Raw genomic sequence first — 22,200 nt, forward strand, 5'->3', positions numbered from 1 at the left:
GGTGTTTTTTTAGTGTTTATATGTTTACACTCTTGATGGCTATTTTCCTTTCGGTTGGGTTTTATCAGTTATTATAGATTTAAACCTAAAACCAGATGGCCTAGATATGTTGAACCCTGAAAAATATGGAAACTTCTTTGCAAATGTTTTTGAGCTACCCTTTGGAGGTGTAGGACAATGTTCCTATTGGTTATAACTAAATCCATTTCTAGGTGATGCAGTTTTTTTTAAGAAGTGATGACCATGATGGTTGTAACAATAAAGCTGTTCATTGCCTGATGAACCCTCTAAATATTCATGATTTGAGAATGCTGCAGAAATTTCTAGATGAGACATGTTTTGAACAGTCTCAAATTCCCAATCTTCAGAAAAGGTACTAGAGGTAAAAAGTCACTTAATGAAATAATAAATAAGTGTGGAATCTTCAAAAGTTCAGACGGGCCAAAAATGTCATTCAGTTTTGTCCCAAACTATGCCATCTTGTATAGGAACGGCTGTGATGTTCGCTGCTAACAAGTCTTTGTGTGGCTGCAGAAGTAAGTTCCCTATTTTACTTGCTGTGTCCATTTGAATGTATTTTCCATTTATCAGAATACCCATATTGTAGTAATCCACGCAAATATTTTAAATAAATTTCTGAAGTATCTTTAATGGAGTACAAGTTATCTGCAGCAACCATCAGCAGTCTCACCAAGTACTGGTTTACATTAGAACATTGACTGTGATGCAGTTCCATTGCATCATAACTGTATCATGCAATTCTAAACATTACTACACATCTTCCCCCCCTATGGAATCTAAAAGAAAAAAATAAGAAAACATTAGAAGAATAATAAGTCTATGTATATAAATAAAACATTCTGCAAGAAAACATTACAAAATACAAATGCATTTATAAAACATTACATTACAGATGAGATACTTTACACAAACTAGCAAAACTCCATTTCTTGCCATCGTCTAGTTCAGCCACAGAACCTTTAACAGAAACTACTTTATGTGGCTGAGAAAACTTACTTTCTCCCTTCCTTACAAAACCAAATTTTCTCACAACAACCCAATCACCTTCCGTAAAGACCAACTCCTTAGCACATTTCCTATTGTCAAAATCCTTCTTATTACGCCACTGACAGTCTTCAACTCTTGACCTCATCCTTTCCCTATCTACCCAAACCTGATTTTTTTCCTTTAACCACATCGGAGACTCCTTAGTACCCGGTTCTCTTCCCTTCAAAGCCACAAAAGGAGAAATTCCAGTTATAGAATGAGGTGTAATTCTATGACCCCACATCATTCTCTGTAATTCATCTTTCCATGATATTCCATTAGCCAAAGAAAGTTGAATACAATCCATTACAATTCTGTTCACCCTTTCTACAAATCCATTGGCTTGCGGACGGAACAAAGCCACTCTCTCATGACTAATTCCAAGACTAAAAAGAAAACTAGTCATTTCCGAAGAAACTAACTGAACGCCATTATCAGTTACAAGAGTTTTTGGCACCCCTTCTTCCAAGAAAACTTCTTTTAAAAACGCTATTACATTTGCAGAGAAGACTTGCCCCATTGATTTGCAAGTAAACCATTTACTATGGTAATCAACCAATACGAGTAAAAAACGATTATTACTTCCCAACTTGTCAATCGGACCCAAAACATCCAAACCTAATTTCTCCCAAGGTTTCATTGGTAATTCCACACATCTCAATGGAGGTTCTCTTGTAGCCTTTACCTTATCACTATTGCTGCAAGCATGACAATCTCGCACAAGGTCTTCCACATTCTTGTCCATCTCTGGCCACCAATAAGATTCTCTTAATCTTCGCTTAGTCAAACTCCTACCAAGATGCCCTTCATGTACGATTCTCAACAACTTTGACCTCAATAAAACTGGTGGAACTATCCTATTTCTTCTTAAAATCTTGTCACCTTGCAAACTAAGTTCTTCCTTAATCGACATGTATTGTTTAAGAACTGTCGCATCACTACATCCATTCCAAGAATTAACAATCAATTCTTTTACCTTCTTATATTCCTCATCCTTCTCCATAGCTTCTCTACACTCATCCTGGCTAACAGCAAATTCACTGTCTACACTAACAACGAAATCCTCCAAAATTTCTACACAATCATCTTGCACTGGCATTCTTGAGAGACAATCGGCAATAACATTTCTATTGCCACGCACATACTCCACCACAAAATTGTAGTCTAAAACAGATAGCAACCACCTCGATATACGGGGAGTTACACTTCCATCTAAACCCCGTCCACCTTTAAAAACAATGACCAAAGGTGTATGATCTGTTTTCACAACAAAAGGCAACCCCCACAGATAATACCTAAAATGTGCTATTCCCCAACAACACGCCAGTGCTTCCTTTTCTATATTAGAATATGATTTTTCCGCTCCCTGCAATCTGCGTGATGCAAACCCAATGATAGTTTCATTACTATCTGACACCTGTAATAGCACCGCCCCTAATCCAACATTACTCGCATCCGTGATCAAAATAGACTTTTTCTTAAAGTCAAAATGTCCTAATGATGGGGCATTGGAAAGACTATCTTTCACCTTAACAAACGCATCCTCACACTCAGCATTCCATTCAAACACCATTCCTTTTTTTAAAAGAAGCCTCATAGGTTTAACTAAATCAGCGAATTTGGGCACAAACTTAGAACAGTATTCAGCAAGACCTAAAAATGACTTTAATTGTTCCTTATTAATAGAAGGAGCATCCTTCACAGCCTTCACAATACTACTCTTTGGTCTTATACCATTTGCTGATATCTGGTGACCCAAATAATTGACCTGACTCAACCTTATTTGACACTTCTCCTTTTTAATTGTCATCCCACACTGAGAAATTCCACACAACACTTCATCCATCAACTGATCATGTTCCTCAAATGAATTTCCCACAATCATGATGTTGTCTTGAAAACACAACACTCTGTCCATTCCCTTAAAATTATTATGCATAATACGTTGGAATACAGCTGATGCTGACGCCAACCCAAACGACATTCTGCAATACCGAAATGCACCCAAAGGTGCCACAAAAGATGTTAATGGACGTGACTCGGGATGTAAATTCACCTGGTGATAAGCTGAGGACATGTCTAGGACACTGAATACACAACCCCCACCCATTCTACCTAGCATTTCTCCAATATTTGGTAAAGGTTGTCTATCCACCCAGATGTTTCGATTTAAATCTCTCAAATCAATACATAAACGTATTTTGTTTCCTTCCTTCGGTGCGACGACAATCGGAGATAACCATTCCGATGATTCAATCGGTTCTATAATCTTCGCCTCCAACAATTTATCTAATTCTTTGCTAAGTGGTTCTCTCATCATATGTCGTATTGTCCTAACCTTATGTACAACTGGTTTAGCATTTTGTTTCAAAATAATACGATGAGGAAATCCTTTTAACATACCCAAATTATCAGAAAAAACATTTGAATGCTTTTCCATTAACATTTTTCCCCATTCATTGTTCATCTCCCCTTTAGAAGTCACATCTTCCACGTTTTGTTCAATAACCATTACTGGTTCCACAGCATTAGGATTAAGTACAATATTCAAATCTTTCTGATGACGCCATCCAAGTAAATTAGATCCTTCATGAGTGATATATATTCTTCCATAGACCCCATTATTTTTAAATACAATATTCATCCATTGCATTCCAAGAATATTAATTCTTGATCCACTATATCCTACGGCTTTCAGATCTGCTGGTAATAAATCTTTCATTTCACCATGTAATTTCTCTTGAAAAGTCTCTTTTGAAACCAAGGTAAAAAGACTACCAGAATCAGCCAAAAGGCTTACTTTTCCTTTACCCAGAGTGATTTCGCAAGGAGGTTTTTCCAGTTTTTCTGTACTTTCTCTCTTTAACTTCATGCAAACATTACCCATGTCTGAAGTATTACCTGACCCAAATTTTTCCACAGACTCAACGATTTGTGAAGAATTCTCCATGTTTTCAACAGATAAGAACAATTCTTCACTTTGTTCTTCTTCTTTATTTTCGACTTCTTTGATACTAGCATTCTTAGTGTACCCCTTCGATCTGCATGCACTTGCCAGATGACCTCTTTTTCCACATATTCTGCATGTCGCGTTTCTTGCACCAGATGCAAAACGTGAACTCACATGACCTGGACAACCACATCTATAACAAACTATGGGTCTCTTATCTCCTGTATTGAGTGAAACATTTTCATTACTTTTATTTACAGCTTTTTTAAAGACTTCTTTTTTTACTTCTTTGACTTCCACAGCAGTCTCTTTACTCGCTATTACCATTGGATTTCCAGAAACTCCTTTACTCTTATCAATTTCTTTGACCCACAGGTCAGTGCTTTCCATGCTTCTAGCAATTTGAATAGCTTGTTCCAGAGTAGGATCTTTGGATAATAGTTTCTCTCTTATCCTTTTGTTATTCGTGCATCTTACAATTTGATCCCTTATCAAAGAATCATATAAACCTTGAAATTCGCATGTAACAGCAAGACCACATAAAGATGCCACATACGACATAATGGTCTCATCAAACCCCTGTACTCTGCAAAAAAAAATGTATGCCTCTCAAAAACAATGTTCACTTTTGGGGTAAAATGTTTTTCTAGCATTTGTAATGACATTTCATAAATATTCACAGGTTGACCGTTCCCTGTTCCCAAAGATATTTCAGGCAAATCATCATAAATCCTTCTACTTTCCACTCCAAGATGATGTAAAAGTATAGCTTGTCTTCTGACAGGACCATATTTGTCCCCTCCAATGGCCAATAAATATGTTAAAAATATATTTTTCCAACGTTTCCATGGAATAGAAGGCTCTCCAGGAAGTGGTAAAAATTTTGGAGGTGCAGACATAGATTCCTCAGTCAGACCTGCAATTAAAATTTATAAAACAACAAGCCAAAATAATAATTTAACACACCAAATTGAAATAACAATCTAAAATAATTAATTAAAATAATAGACCGAAACAACAATCCAAAATAATTAAATAAAATAATTATGTTTAATGACTTGGGTCTGTTGTTTGTTTCAATGAACAGGAAGATTGGCAAAGTCCTTTCTTTGTTTTACTCACTCTTGGCACAGGAAGTTGTAAAAAAAAAATGCTTGAAATACAAGAAGGAACCTTCAAAGCAACAATGTTGGTAAAAATTGCTTAATTATTGAATTGTGCTGAAGCTTGGTTGTATTTATTTCTTATAATCCAATAAACTGTTCAATGTCTGGTTAAAGGTGCTTAAACAATGTGCCTCACAATGTTTATTTATGGATGTCAGGGTTTTGAACACACTTGACTGAGCGAGTTTTTTTTAATTTTTTTTAATTGGTGACTCCGTTTCCTTTTCACTCGATAACACAAGGTAAAGCACACACACTCTCTGGCTTCCCTTCACGCTGGATCATACGAGCTGAAAAGCACCGGCTTGTTTATCTTCAATCAGCCTCTCGCTTCCCTTCACGCTGGATCGCACAAGCTGAAGTACATGGGCTTGTTTATCTTCAATCAGCCTCTCGCTTCCCTTCACACTCGGTAGCATGAGCTGAAGCACGCACACGGGCTTGTTTATTTTTCAATTAGTCTCATGCCCCGAGGTGAAACAAATGCCCTGAAGCACACGCGATCGGTTATTTTACTAATAACAGATTAGTCCATTTCTTCCTCGCACAGTTTTTTACTTTGAAAGTAGAATTATAAATTAAAAGTCTTTATTCCATCAAAAGAAATAACTTTAGGCACTGAAACTACTTTTAAAAGGTAGTTTAGTTCAATATTAAGTGGCTTTAACAGCAGACAATTCTTCTCACGCTTGGGCTCTCAAAACACAATCAATATCAGCCAATGTGTCAACGAAGATCTTAGTGATGATATATTGATATCTAAGGCGTTGCAGCACTAGAGGTAAATTCTTCTTAAAGAGCACATATACGTTTTTTTTAAGCACAAATGAAGAATCTAGATTTAACTTACAGAATTGAAAATGTTCTTCTTCAAAAGTAGACTTTCTTCTTCAATAGCGCCAAATCACTTTAGCATCGTTCCAGAGGTGATGGTTGAGTCATGTTCCTGTCCTCTGCACAGGTCCTCATCGCCAATTTATGTAGTAATCCACGCAAATACTTTAAATAAATTTCTGAAGTATCTTTAATGGAGTACAAGTTATCTGCAGCAACCATCAGCAGTCTCACCAAGTACTGGTTTACATTAGAACATTGACTGTGATGCAGTTCCATTGCATCATAACTGCATCATGCAATTCTAAACATTACTACACATAGTCATTACCAGAGCTAGCCAAGTAGAAAAAAAATATTCCCAAAACAATCCGTACTTCAATCCATGGTGAAACCAGATAAGCCTTTTTCAGGAGATGAAAAAAATCTGTTGCTTGTACTTTGAAAGTTCTTTGCGCTGGCGTAGTTTCAGGTTTACTGGGATCCTCAGAAATCATATCAAAGTTAATAAAATAGCCAGAGCCAGTTCTGTCAATGGTTGTAATTGCATCAGGATTCTTTGAAATCTCTGGAACCAGTTGATCACTTGCTACTTCGTTGTAGACAGGTGTATCAGGACGAACTGTTATTTGGGTCTCAAGAGGAATAAGTTCCATATCAGTGTTGCTTAATCCTTCATTTCTCACTGTAGAATCTTCAAAGGTGATTAGTCTCTCAGTTTGAACCTCTTGGATAGTAGCTAGAGGAGTGCATCTGCTACATTGTCGGAGTCCACTTGACCTACTGCTGAGTATTGGCCACATAGTGTGGTTTGATCAGGTCAATGGACACAAATCTTTTCTCCTTTTTACCAGCAGGGGGTGGCAGAAGTACTGTTCTTGATCCGTGGATTGCTAGGACAGGTACTTATAGTCTGTAAGAAGGCCCAAATTCCTTCTTGTCCACGATCTTCTTTCTGACTAGATTCCCAAGCTTTGGGATCCAGACAGGCGTTGCTGGGACTGTTTTTACCCCAGTGGTGTTTGGCTTCAGGAACATGTTGCTTTGTTTTGATCTTAGTTCATTTAAGTCCTGTAAAACAGCCAAACGATCTTTGATATCAAATTGATTTATTGGTTATTTTCCACCACTATGCGTTTCATGTCAAGGTCCGGTACCAACATTCTAGTTCTATATAGGACCTCATACAGAGTGATACCCCCTAGAGAACTTCTTGGAAAATTATTTAATGAGAGTTGGACCCCATAAAGATTTTTGACCCACACATCACCCGGACCTAATACCCTAGCTGTTATAGATTGCTTTATGTCCCGGTTTTTTCTTTCCACAACAGAATTTCCCTCAGGATAGAATGGAGAAGAATACCGCAATGCTACGCCCAAACTGGCAGTGGCTTCTTTGTAAGCTCGAGAGCTAAACATGGGGCCCTGGTCAGTGTAGTGTGCCTATTGTGTATGTAGCGATAAAGACTTGCAAATTTTTTATAGCAGTTCAAGCGTCACACGAGTGCTGAGGCCACATCCATCGGAACCTTGAACACAAATCCACAGCGACCATGATATATTTATAGTTACCATCCCTTTGTAAGGGACCGCAGTGGTCCAGGTAAACACAAGCTAATGGTTTATCTGACATTAACAGGGGTGTCGGTGCAGGACTTTTCACTGAGAGACTTTCATCTTCTGGCATATTTCACAGTCCAAAACATAGTTTCTGGTCTGTTTCCTAATGCCGGGCCACCAGTATCTCTGTTTTAATAACAACACTGTGACGGAAACACCTGCATGGGCAGAGGCGATCCCTTCATGTGCTGCTAGGATTAGTCCTAATCTATGTTCCATGTTTGGAATCACCCTATCCTCCACTCCAGGCATTCGAGCAAACCGAACATTATTCGCATCAATTGTACACGAGTTTTTGAGTGGAAACTTTTTAGGTAATGCTGCACCTCTGCCTTTGCTTGAAGCATTGACGGGCAGTAGTATTTCACTGTCTATTTTCGTTTTTGAACGAGTGATTGCAGCTATGGAAGCCGTTTGCACAGCCCCCTCTGCAGCTTCATCAACCAATGAATTCCCTTCAACGTGAACGCCATCACGTTGATGACTCCGCGTGTGTATCACGTGAGTGTTTTGCAGTCCGTCTCGCAACTGAACTACTTGTTCCCAAAGCGTTTTATGCTTGATTATGCCAACTTTTGCATCTTTGAAACATTTTGAAGCCAATTATGTAAATATTAATTCTAAGATTGAACACAGTAAAAGGAATCGCACACTGAGTGTGGGGAATTTGCGATCCAAAATTTCAAGTGTCATTTTGAAAGCTTGTAGTTTAGCTCGCTGAGCTGTAAAATCTCCTAGAGATTGTGTTTTTGTGACCATTGGTCTGAATTTTCCATTGGGCATACGACCTTTAACAATTGCGCATGCTGCACTATAAGCTTCTTTACTCCCCGTAGCAGGTTGTGCAGATCCGTCAGTATAAATTATAATTTCATACTGGTCAAGAGGGAGAATATCAGTAGGCAGAGGACATTAGTGTTCGTATTGCAGGAACGCTTGTGTTTTCAAATAAGGATCAAAAACCTATTCAATATCCGGCGCAGCAAGAGAATTAACCCATTGTATCCATCTTGGATGTAACGCTTTTGCATTCAGAATGCTCGCTTTTGTAACTGCCTCTAAGGCTGGTACTTGGGTTATGACCATAATGTGTTTCCCCTGTGCTAGGGCTCTTTCTTTTGCTATAGCGGTTTGAACTGCTGTCAGAATTTTTTCTGCTGATGTCAATTTCATTTTTGCTTGTGTGTACAAATGTGATTTGTATGCAATTGGTATTTTTTCACCTATGTTAAAAGTTAAGTAGGTGAATCCGCATTGACCCGGAATGATTCGGATCACTAAGTTGCATACGTTTACACTTGTTTGTAAGTGATTTGTTGCTAACATGTCAGCTTGAAGTGAACGCAGGATATCTGTGTGTCCCTATGTCCAATTTATGATTTAAAAATCCGGTTTGATTAATTCGTAGAGAGGTTTAACCCTTTCTGCATAATTTAGAGTTTTTCCAAAATTCAGGAAACCTAGAATCAACTAAGTTTTTCATAGTTTTGGGAGGTTGGAGCAGCGCACATTTTTCGAAAAAGTTGGCTGCCAGGCTTTTTCCTTCACTTGATAACTCATATCCTAAGAAAAGGACATTGAGGTAGGCAATTCTTGATTTCTTGAAATTGAATTTGTAGCTCTCAGAGGCGAAGCCCAGTATAATAGTATTCACTCTGTTCAAGTGCCTATCCAGGTCATCGTGTGTAGGATAGATATCATCGGCATATGAACATGCCTTGTCATCAAAAAATTGTAGTAACTCTGTTACTCTTGCTGAAAATAACCCTGGGCTTTTCTTGAACCCTTGTGGGAGTTGACAAAAGTGATGCTGGGTCCCCATTACTGAGAAAGCTGTCAAATACCTACTTTCAGTGCTATGTTTTGACGAAAGGCACCGTTAGAAATGTCTAATGTGGTTTCATATTTTTTACACACAATGTTATTCAGTAAAGCTGTACTATGTGCGTATTGCACTGCAAATGTTTTAAAACATGAGTTTAGGTGTCTGTAATCCAAAACTAGACGATATGTATTGTCTGGTTTGGAAAAAGGAAACAAAGGATTGTTCATTGATGAGGTGCATGTTTCAATCACCCCTTGGTATTCAGTTCAGTTCAGTTCAGTAGATCTTTATTTCGATGATTAAAAACCATCATAAAAATACATTATACAAAATACATTAATTGCATTTCTGAACCGTACATCATTAAAAAAGAGGGTTAAAACATGTAAAACATGACATTTTATACATCATTGCTCAGTCTCTTGTGTTTCTTAGTCTTACTACTATTTTCAGAAAATTCATAATAGAGCACAAGGTACACATATCACTAGCCTTTTGCAAAAAGAGTAGGGCAGTCTTGGCTTGACGGAGTTTTGCCTCTTTTAAAATATCAACAAGGAATCTACGACGGGGAGTTCGATAAAAAGAACACAAAAGTACAAAATGAAGGGTGTCCTGCGGAGACCTATTGTCGCAGTCGCAGGCTCCCTTCTGCTCAATTGTTAAAGTAAAACCTGATGGATAGGCTCAAATATTATGTAACAAATTGAGCCTAAAACGGCACATTAAAAATCTATCCTGCTGGTTGTAGATTAAAAATAAATAGGGATCCATACCTTCTCCAATACTCACTAGACGGTGTGCCACAACCGATCTTTTTGCTGAGTCGGAGCTTAATCTTCGTAATTCAAATTTTTCTAGTAGCTGTTTTTTAATTTGGTGTCTGCATGAGGTGGTATTGGAAGTCGGATCACTAAAGAGTAACGACTGATCGATGATTCCTAGTGTATCCTTGATATACTCCAGCCAAGGAATTTGGAGGCAATTGTCTTTTTGTAAGCAATCACCAACTATTACCCTACTTAATTCAGCTTCGGGTTCACCCAAATTCTGAGCCATGTCATAATAGGCCTCACCTTCACCTGGTCTATGATAAATGGAATCCCAAGCTCAGTGTGTACAATTCCTGCTGGGGTGCTCTGTGGTATCTTCAGGATCCTACGTAGGAATTTGTCTTCCTCCAATTGTAAAAGTCTTGCATCCCTAAAGCCCCAGACCTCTGCACCATATAAAGCCTTTGCAGTGCTTACAGCTACGTATAGATTAATTACTTGCTCTGGTGACCAGTGACCCAGCCTTCGGGCAAAGTTGAGTATCGCACCGTTTGCGGTAACCAGCTTTCTACACCTTTCCTCAATTAAAAAGTCGAACTTTATCTCCCCGTCAAACAGAAGGCCCAAGTAGGAAAAGGAACTTACAGTTTCTAGTGTGTGGGACCCTATTTTAAATACAAATTTCCTGCAGGGTTTCTTGTCCGCCACCATCACATAGGATTTGTTCAGATTCACAGACAGATCTAATTTGTCCATGAATTCCACAAACCCATCAACGAGATGTTGTAGACTCAGAGCTGTTCGGGCAAGCAGGACCGCGTCATCCGCGTACAGCAGTACTGGAATATGACGCTTTCCTGCTTTGGGGCAATCCACATTTAAAGGCAACCAGTGTTCTCTCCAAATCATTTATATAAAGAGAAAATAAAAAGGGGGCAAGGATACATACCTGCCTGCCTCACTCCGCTGGTGCAGGGGAAGGGATCCGTACTCCCCACGCCCCCCCCCCCCCCCCCTCCCCGTGCTAAAGCGGACCTTGGCAGTGGTGTTCCAATGTAATTCCTTGAGAATGTTGATAAGTCCGGGGTCAATTCCCAGGTTGCTCAACATGGCCCAAAGTTTACTCCTACGGTATTTACATTATCAAAGGCCGCAGCCAGATCCATAAAACCCATGTAGAGTGTACCTTTACTAGACTTTGTGTATTTTGCAGCTAATAAGTAAAGGTTAAGGCATTGATCACTTGTTGATTTACCCGATCTAAAGCCATATTGGGTATCTGCTATAATGTGGTGCTCTTCTGCCCAGGCCATAAGGCAATTTAAACCCCCCCTGCCCAGCAATTTGGCTGACACGTCTATCAACAAGATTGGTCTGTAGCATTGAGGATTGTCCCTACTCCCTTTTTTGAAGATAGGGACAATCAATGCAGTAGACCAAGATCGCGGGAGACCAGATTTTATAGCTGCGTTTAGCAACCTAGTCATAATAGGGGCCCAAAGGTCGATGCTACTTAGATAGAGGTCTGGTGGCATGCTATCAGGCCCCGGTGCTTTATTACCGGTTAGGCCTTGGATCGCCTGGGTGATTTCTTGAAGTGAAAATTCTGGTTCACCAAGCCAAACCCCGTCCCAACCCCCTACAGACACAGTATCACAGTTATGTTTGTAAAGTCCCTTGAAATGAGCCACCCACTGTTCGGGGAGTATATTATTGCTAATCACCGGGGCATTACTATCTTGAAAGCAGGGTCTATTGATTATTTTCCAGAATTCATTAAAATCTCTATTCTCCCCAGCCTCCCTCAGGTCAACCCAGACTTCCGCTTGAAGCATGGTCTTCCTCTGTTTTACCTTTGTTTTGTATATATTTCTGCAGAGAGCTACTTTCTGCTTGTCCCTAGGTTGGGTTTTAAGGCATAATTTTAAATCTCTCAGTGCTCAAGAGCATTCGGAATCAAACCAACGTGGTTGTGTTCCGTTCTTTTTGTTCCCTTTTACTTTCAGTAGTTCGCCAACCAAGTTAGGTAATGACTCGAACACTGAGACCAGCACACCTCCCTCTACTAAGGGATCAAGACAATCATGGATATGTATTTTGCCTTTTTCTACTAGAGTTCCATAGAACTCCTGGGCATTAATTTTTGCCCATTTAAGTCGCCTCCACTGGTCGCAACTCGATGGCTGTCGGTTTACTTCAAATAGAGCAACCACTATATGTTAATTCCGTCATCAATGGGTTATGGTCACTGAAGGGACTCCAATCTATTCTCACCTCCTTAACCCGGTCCTTTGCAAAGGTAGATATCATAATATAGTCTATGATGGAGTGGCATCCCCTACCTTTGAATGTTGGTGTAAGGGTACCGTCCCTACCCGGGGCCACCAATTCTATTGTATGTGTTAGAGCATAAGTGTCTAGTAACTTCATAAAGGGTATTCCCTCCTTGTTATGCTCAAAATGTGGCCCACTCTCAGCCGGGCATGATGACCAGTCAGTACTTACAGGGAACAATTTTGGGCAAAGATGGCAATTTAGATCACCCATAATCAGGACTATTGGTTCTCCTCCCCCTTTCCTCTGTTTGATCTTGTGATCGAGTCTGTTATCTAGTTCCTGGATTACTGAGTAATTCCCATCCACTGGCCCTGCATTATAGATATTAAATATCAGTAACCTCAGCCCTTGACCTTGAAATACAGCTGCCTGGAGGGTGTGCGACGTCCAGGAAGGTTGTGACCATGAGCCATCTACATCTAAATTGACATACAAAGCTAGCCCTCCCTTAGCTCTGCCTGATCTGCCTTCTATAGCTGGTACGAAAAAACACTTGTAGCCCTCTATTTGATAAGGGGAGGATTCTACCGCCCATGTCTCCTGAAAAGCTAATATATGATAGCCACGGAGGTTTTTCTTTCAATTACCATTTTCAAATTTCTCTGCCAGGCCTGCAATATTCCAGGACAGTAGCATCAAACCTTCTCTCTGTGCTTTTCCAACCTCTCCTCCCTGGCTGTGTATCCTAGGATCATCCTTCCTAACCAATGTAACACCCTGATCACCTTCGCCTACAGATGCTTGATGTACATCCACCCTCTTTGCCTGATAGCTTTCTGAGACCCTCTGTGCACTTAATTTGTTGTCCACCCTTTCAGCCATCTTTTCATGACATTTCCCAATTTGGGGTAGTCAATCGTTTTCGTCGAGGGAATGTAGCGGGCTGAATCTGTTTGCCCACTGAGTGTAACCCTGTCCTCTCTGCTCTTCCATTCTAGCCCAGTGTCTTGTTGGAGTATTTCCTGTTCTAGCATAAGCATAGTTCAAGATGTTTACAGCGCGTCTCCTCGGGTAGAAATATCCTAATGGTAAGGAACATATGGTGCTAGTGTGGTTTTTATTGTAGCTACCTAATATGTATTTCACTAGATCAGTGTTCCTAAAATTTACCACGATGCAATCCCCTGTGGTATCTTTCCTCCTGCTGCCTATCCAGTTTATCCTTCTCACATGAAGAATCTCCCCACATTCTCATCCCCGCAGGGGCCTATGTTTGTTTAACCCCTTTATTATTTTATTTTTCTATTCCGTGTGTGGCTCTTTCTCCCCTTCCCCGAGTTCGGGAACCCCAGTAAAAACAACAACATAAGGGCATGCTTCAGGGGGCAGATTAATATGTGGTGGTGCATGGTGAGCAAATTTGTCATTCGGCTCATAGCTTGTCGGATTTGTGTTGGTGTGGACATGAGTTGTTGGATTTCCTATTTGAGCTAGCAGGGCATTTGTTCGCTGTTGGGCCTTGTCCATGTCCTTTGTCCCCCCCTCTGAATGTTTCCCCTCTCTACCTGGGCTGTACATTTAGGTGTTTCGTGGACTTATACAATAGTGAATTGGTCGTTACTCACACAGTTATTATTGCCAACTATATGATCGGCCTTCGTGTGGCCTCCTAGGGAACGGTTTGCTGTTAAATTGCAATATGTAGGGCCCTTAGACCTTTCCTGCTTTGTCAATTCGTTTATCACTTTATCTAGCCTACTAATTATTGGTTTCAGCTGGTTCATAATGAAAGTTTCCATGCCTTTTTGGAGGTCTCCTATTACTTTGTTCATCCATCCAGGTGGAGTTTGATGGCGTGTCACCGGCACTTCGGTGACTGCTGCCTCCCTATCTTTCGAACCCTGTGTAACCCTACTTTGTTTATTTTTCGAGGTTTGCCCTTCCTGCAGCCCCCTTGTTTTGATTTCCTGTTTGCGTCTGTGGCTACTTCTTTTACCATCTGCGCACAAGGAATTCCTTCAGTGGAATTTTCTAGAGTCATTTTGGGAAATTGCTGATGTGTTTAGATCAATGGGTTGTGTAGGTGTATTTGGGATAGACAGACTTCTCTCTGTGTGCTCAATCTCCCTATTGACTTTTTGCAACATCAGGTCAATCACAGTAGGTTGTAACATAACATTTAGTTCAGGCCCTAAAGGATTCAAGGTGCGAGACGAATGTACTTTGCTCGTGGCAGAGCGCGTTTTCGTTCTGTTGGACATGACTAGAACAGGAAGGGAGGAAGATGTAAGAACTTACTCTACAGCAACCCACCACTACACTCCCTCCTTGTCTGGTTAGCTGGTGAGTGAATCGTCCCTACTTTAGAACAAAATATATGGGAATTAGACCCTCCCGCGATTGCACAATGATCTATAGTCCACTGTTTCTAATGTCTTTTTATTTGCAATCAGTTCAGAGTTGGGTAGACGTCTGGATAGCGTACTACTAAGAGGGAGTTAATAATATAGTACCTCTGAGACAGTCACAAGGGGGGTGGCCCAGCCCAGCCTCTTCTGGCCACTGAGGGTCGCAGATGGTCCCGCCCTTGTCCCGGGCTTCTCCCGGCACGCTCCGGCGCGCCACGAGGTTCCAAGGGATCCTTTATGCGCCTCCTTGCGCTTCCGAATTACGTCAGCGGCGTCCTTGCCGCGATGGGGCTGCTGGGAAGTGTTGTCAAAGGGGGCCCAGCGGAGCCAAGCCCGGCCAGAGAATGAGCTGAGCAAAGACCGGCCCACAGGTGCCAACACAGGGGTGCAGGGGCTCGGCAGAGCCATGCCCGGCCAAGGAGATGGAGCAGAACAGTGCCCGGCCCTCAGCAACCCAGCAAGTAAGGCTCCTCCCGGCCTCGGCACCAAGGGAGCCTTTATTCGCCTCCTGGCGCTTCCGAATTACGTCAGTGGCATCCTTACCACGATGGGGCTGCTGGGAAGTGTAGTCAAAGGGGGCCCGGCGGAGCCAAGCCCGGCCAGAGAACGAGCAGAGCAAAGCCCGGCCCACAGGTGCCAACACAAGGGTGCAGGGGCTCGGCGGAGCCAAGCCCGGCCAAGGAGATGGAGCGGAGCAGTGCCCGACCCTCAGCAAAACAGCAAGTCTGCAAGTAAGGCTCCCACGGCCTCGGCACCAAGGGAGCCTTTATGCGCCTCCTGGCGCTTCCGAATTACGTCAGCGGCGTCCTTGCCGCGATGGGGCTGCTGGGAAGTGTAGTCAATTGGGGCCCGGCGGAGCCAAGCCCGGCCAGAGAACGAGTGAAGCAAAGCCCGGCCCACAGGTGCCAACACAGGGGTGCAGGGGCTCGGCGGAGCCAAGCCCGGCCAAGGAGATGGAGCAGAGCAGTGCCCCGGCCCTCAGCAACACAGCAAGTCAGCAAGTAAGGCTCCCCCCGGCCTCGGCACCAAGGGAGCGTTTATGCGCCTCCTGGCGCTTCCGAATTACGTTAGCGGCGTCCTTGCTGCAATGGGGCTGCTGGGAAGTGAATTCAAAGGGAGATGGAGCGGAGCAGTGCCCGGCCCTCAGCAACACAGCAAGTCAGCAAGTAAGGCTCCCCCTTGATATTCAAGTTGATCTAAAATTTCCCTGACCTGTTTTTTTGTTTCTTGCTTAATTGTGTACTGCCTTTGTGCAGATGGTTGAGTTTTTAAATTGGATCTTGTGGTGAGGTGAGTCCTTATCCCATCCTACATGATTTTTATATAATGCGGGGGCTTGGGCAACTGCCCATTTCTTGGCATAAGTATATTTTAAATGTACTGTAACATGGTTGGAGAAGGCTGGCATAATTATGTCTTTGCCATGTGTGCACTCCCTGGCAAATTCTGGTGGCCAGTCTTGTTCTGCTAGAAGTATATTATAACCCTTTGATAGGTGCTCCCAAAAGAGTGCTTTCACTTTTCTTGGTATGTCTACGTCCATCCGGAGTGTTCTTTCATATAACCTATGTGGAGAACTAACTCTGGTGTCTACAGTCTCTACTTGAATGTCTTCATTCAATTACACTGTCTCTAGAAGTTCCTTCAGGTTCTGGCGAGCTATTGTTACTTCTGCTGCACTGTCCAGCATTGTCTGAGCCCATTCTCTGTTCTTGAGTTGTGTTCTCAGAATTCTCGGCATGTCTGATTTTCAGACCTGCTTCCTTCTTGGTGAATTGAGGTTTTGCTTTGTTTTTCTGAACGTGTTGATAGTCTTTGGACTTCATGCGTTCTTCCTTTTGATCAGACCGTCCTCTTCTTTGGGATGTCTGTGACGATATATGAAAGGTACTAGAGGAACATGCATCAGTATCTTAATACCTATTAGGTTTTCTCAAATTATCCCTATTCCTGAGGTTATACCTCCTGTCAGAGGGCTCCTTTTGAGAAGACCTTCCTCAGGATTGAGAACTTTCTCTTTTGAATGTTGTTTGCTATTTTCCCACTTTTTAGAAGATGTAGGACTGTTTTTATTAGTCTTTTTAATGACCTTCAGACAGTTGTGTTTTAACTGTGTAGCTCTATTAATTATTGTATTTGATTAAGTAGTTCCTCCTCTGACATTGCTTCAATCTCTGGATGAGGTGTGTAACCAGCTAAATTCGGCCATGTTGCTCCTGGTCTACCTAGTGGACCGAGCCTTGTAATGTGATTAAAATGTTTTATGGCACCTTTAAACCAGAGAGCATTGCTCCTGGTATGTGAGAAGAATTTCAACATCCTCAAAAGGAATATATTCCTCAGGTGGATCATCTGCTTTGTGGAAGTGAAACATCTGTGTTACTGGATGTGATTCTGGGAATACTATCCATAAGTAGAATACCTCTGTCTGATAAGATTCATGTGCCTCTGTCACAAGAACTGCTCTACCTCTCTGTGTTAGGCCATGTTTTATAAGTTTTAGAGTGATGGATCTCCTTAAATTTGGAGGGATGATTATAGCATCCTCATCGGTTTCATCGAAACCTGTAAAATTAAAAGCTGCTACGACTGGGTCAGCCGCAGCTCCACCGTGGCCGGTGTTTGTGCCGTTTTCTGACATTGTTTAATGAAAAATGCAGAGCAAGTTTCAAGGGAACAAAGCTAAGGTGCACAATATTTTTGGAATACTGTATACTTCAACGTTGAACAAATCAAACAGCTAATACATAGGATTCTCGCCCTACTCGGCTATGGCGGATATTACCTCTACCCACTCCAGACGTCTTATGGAGTATTATGAGTAGAGGTCTCTGAGAAAAGGACTGAGTTACTTCAGTATCTAGTATTAAATTAGTGCCTTAAGCTTTCATCTGTAGCCGTTTTTCCCATTTTCCCCTCAAAAGCAAAATGTAGCTGTATTTTATCTAATTTCTGGGTCCCTTCCAGGGGAATCCACAAACCCTGGGTACCTTTAGAATCCCCATGAAGTTGGAAAAAAAAGATGCAAATTTGGCATGATTAGCTTATGTGGCCAAAAAGTTACAAGGACCTAAACGCGAACTACCCCAAATAGCCAAAAAAAGGCTCAGCACAGGGGTGGAAAAGGCCTAGCAGGGAAGGAGTTAAATCTCTTTGAGAGGCTAGGCCTCCCCATTGAGATACTCTATTTATACAGTTTAATATTGAGTGATTCATTTGAATCTGATTTCTAACTTGTAATAAAACCCAGTGAATTGGCTACCGATTCCTGGTCATCATTGTGTAGCCAAGTGGCTGCACTGTTAATTAATTGATTGTTATCAGATGCTAACTCTCTTTTTCCTCAGTGGGACAGTTAAAGGTCTATCTTACGACCTAATTGGCAATAAAGTAAAGCGTAAATTAAATGATTCAGACGAGAAATACATTTGAAGTTAAAAATAATTATACGGCCCACAAGATTGAATCTGCTGGATCAGCTCTCAACTCAATCTTGTCTGGCAGGCCATCAGGGGGAGGGGGGGGGGGGTAATCTGTCTTTTCTATGGGGACAGGACATTACCTATTGAAATTCGAGTGTAAGACCCATTCTCCCTTCCTGCCAAGGAAGGGCCATCAGAATGCATATGTGTGTAGCTGGGTACTCGGCCACACTTAGCCATCCTGTGGTTGTGGATGTCTAAAAGGAATGCAAACATTGAGGCTGTCCCTTAGCTCAGACGTGTATTGGAGACAGGCTACAAAGCACACAGAGTTATAAGCACAGACAAATGTACACTTTCTAAAAGCAGCATTTTTAACATAGTACAGCTAAATCAAACTTTACCGGTAAGACGGTTTTTTCAATACTATACCAAAAATATAAAAAAAATACTCTGATCAGAAATTACAACTTAAAAGTGTTTTGAGGAATTATCAATAATAACCTACGGGAGGAGAAGGCCTCACAGTAGTTGAAACCGAAATAGGCTGCTTTTACTACCATGACATGCAAACATACCAGTACATATCCTACCTTTCATTTACACAGCAACCTGCCAATAGGGCTACATAGGGCCTACCTTTGGGTCGAGATATGTGTAATAGAAGGGGCGTTTCAAGCTTGGCAAGACGTTTTAAATGCCAAGTTGAAGTGGCAGTAAACTTCACACACAATTCGTGCAGTGGCAGCCCTGAGGCAGGTTTAAAAGGCTACTTCTGTAGGTGGCACAATCAGTGTGACAGGTCCACAAGTAGCATTTATTTTACAGGCCCTGGGTGTATGGTATACCACTTTGCACATCACTCGCAAGTAAATCAAATATGCCAAACAGATGCAAGCCAATTATACCATGTTTAGAGAAAGCATATGCAATTTAGCACTGGTCAGCAGCAGGCAAGTGCCCAGAGCCAACAAAAAGGCCAGAAAAACAGGGGGAAGGTAAAAAACACATTGGTTGAGCCTCCAAAGAGGGGCATTTTCTAACCCAACTCTCCCCCAGACTTAAACCAAGGTAGCCAAATCAATACATTGATGGACTTCCCTATTTAGGGTGATAGAACCTGGACAATGGCCCACCACTGAAGAATTCCTTGCCAGTTCTAAACCTTTTTGGACCCTAATGGATGCCTCTGTCTATGCTCTCAGTGGCCACTGAGCTAACTCATGTGGAATCCTTCTGCTTACCTATGGACCCTATTTGTGTAGGACATATCTTTACCTTACTCACAGAATGTTACCAATGATTGCAAGACTGAGAACGAAACCAGGGATCTGGGAACAATAATCAAAAGTTCAACAGAGTAATGATAATGCCTTATGTTGTATTATTGTGTATCCTGATCAACTGAAACTAAGGACGCTGTACTTGATATAATGTGTCTGTTTAGAAAAGTGGTTTCTCATGTAAGTGTCAATAAAAATTATTTTAAAAAACAAATAATTACCTTGCTCACAGATGTATCCCAGTAGGCAGATAGTACCGCCAAGGCCAGCAAAGTGATGTAGCTCATTCTACTCCTTGGGTCGAACTTCTGTCCCCAACCCAAGGAAAATTGGTCCACAAGGACAGCAACCAACAGAGGCCACTGACAGATGTCAGTGCCGGGAGGCAGGCCATTCAGAGATCTGTGCACTCCGTGGTTTCTTAGAGTGGGGGGTGAGGGGGGCAGCCGCCTCAGGTGCCATGCATCCTTTCTCCACTCTCCCTCCCACAAGTTCAGGGGTGGTAGCCTGCAACTGAGACTTAGTTCATGAGCAGACAAGACTTTATCTTCCAAGGCTCTCTAAGCCTCAGCTTTTCTCTCTGCAGCCACCTGTACAAGTTTCAGACTCCAGTGCCTCTCAGTCTGTCTGGCCATGAGCTCCTAATGGGATAGGGTTTGGGGGAGACATAGCTCCCTCCAAAAGATCCAGAAGGGGACTCCCTCTCTGTGGAATCCCCTCTCTCTTATGGAGCCTTTGCCAATTCATTTTTCATCTCTTCTTTGTATTCTTTTGAATTCCAAAGGGGTCCTCCTCAAAGTCCTTCCTAGAGTCCTCTGTTGTTGCTGCATCCCTGTGTTTTAGCTCAAATGCATGTAGGGCAAACTTTAGGTCCAAGCTATCTAAAACTCTCTTCATAGGTAGCCATTCTCCTTGAACAGCTTTCTCAGCTCCTTCACACTGCAAGATGATAGGCAGCTGAGATCCACTTCCATTCTGCCAAGGTGAGTGCAACAATGAAAAAGGGTCTCGAGTTGCAGAAGGTAGACAGGAGTTAGAATTAGAATAATGACCAATTTGGTAGAAATTGGATAATGTGAGACTTGTAATGGTCTTTGTACAGAATTGGAGTGAACAATGAGTTCCTGTAGGATATTGCACAAACATAGGTCCTATCTTCACCACTGATCACCAATGTTGGAAATGGGATTCTTGGTTTGCTGAGGTATACACCCAGGCAAGGCAGGAACTACCACAACAGTTAGGGTAAGTACACTAGGGGGACAGCCTGTGCTCACCCTCTGGTAGCTTGGCACAGACCAGAGGAAATGTGTAAAGTATTTGTGCAACACACACACATAGTCACACAAGGAAAACACCACAAAAGGACTCCACACAGGTTTAGATCAAGTGAATATTATATTCTGAACACAGCAAGAATAAAACGACAATAATCCAATAAGTAGAAGTCAAGATATGAATTTTTAAAGAATAAAACTGGTTCTAGTGCTTAAAACAATAAGCCCCAATGGGGCTATCTGGTAGCACCGGACCGGGACAAAGTCACAAGCTCAGGCCGACCATGGTAGAGCACAGGCCAGCTACAGGGACCCACTTAGGCCCACTGAACACGGTTGTATGACAGAGGCATACTTGGCTAAACCACACATTCCACTAACACACAGTCTGAACAACAAATACATCAGAACAACTCATTCCTTTACCATGCATACCTTTATCATGTATTGTTGTGGTAAAGGCATCATGATTGGTAAATGGTTATGAAGGAAATTTCATGCCCTCTGCTCAGAGTCCTAAAACCCTGGCCCCTGCTTTATAATTAACCTGAACCCTGATCCCTAAAAATGACCGCCCTGCCCTGAGTACTGTCCCTTCCCCGTGCCCTTACCCCTAAAACTCAGCTCCCTACCTTAAAACCTACCCTTCACCTGCCCTGATCCCTAAAAACTGCCTCTGCCCTGAAATCTACCCCTACCCCCTCCCCTGAGCCATAAAACTCATCCCCGTCCCTAACACCTACCCCGGCACCAGCCCCCCAAGCCCTAAAACCCTCCCCCTCTGTTAAAACCTAACTCTCCCTACCCCCTGGCCCCAGCACTAGCCCAGCTTTGCAGGTCCTTCTTTCCGGTCCCTCTCGCCGTCCATTTAGACAGCTAGAACGCCGACTACCTTAACCATGTATTCACTTGTGGGAAAACGGCATGCATGCTTAAGGCCGTGCTGTAAAGGCCATTAACTTATGAACACAGCACCTTGGATCCTGGGGTGCAGTCTGCACAGCGAGGCTTTTCTTCATTAGGCATCCGTCCCGAGAGGCTGTGCGGTGAGGCTTTGCGTAGTTCAGTGTTGGTTTAGAGGCTTATCGTTATCCAGCATCAGTTTCGACTAGCTGTCAGCCTTGAATCAAGGCTTTGTTATGTTTCATATCGGTACTCTAATATAGGTCCAGGGAACATTGCACCCTAATAAGGAGAGGACGCCTAATAAGGAGAGGGAGCCTAATAAGGAGCGGGCGCCTAATAAGGAGCGGGCGCCTAATAAGGAGCGGGCGCCTAATAAGGAGCAGGCGCCTAATAAGGAGAGGGTGCCTAAT

Source organism: Lissotriton vulgaris, chromosome 4_1 (assembly GCF_964263255.1).
Source record: "Lissotriton vulgaris chromosome 4_1, aLisVul1.2, whole genome shotgun sequence".
Taxonomy (NCBI): domain Eukaryota; kingdom Metazoa; phylum Chordata; class Amphibia; order Caudata; family Salamandridae; genus Lissotriton; species Lissotriton vulgaris.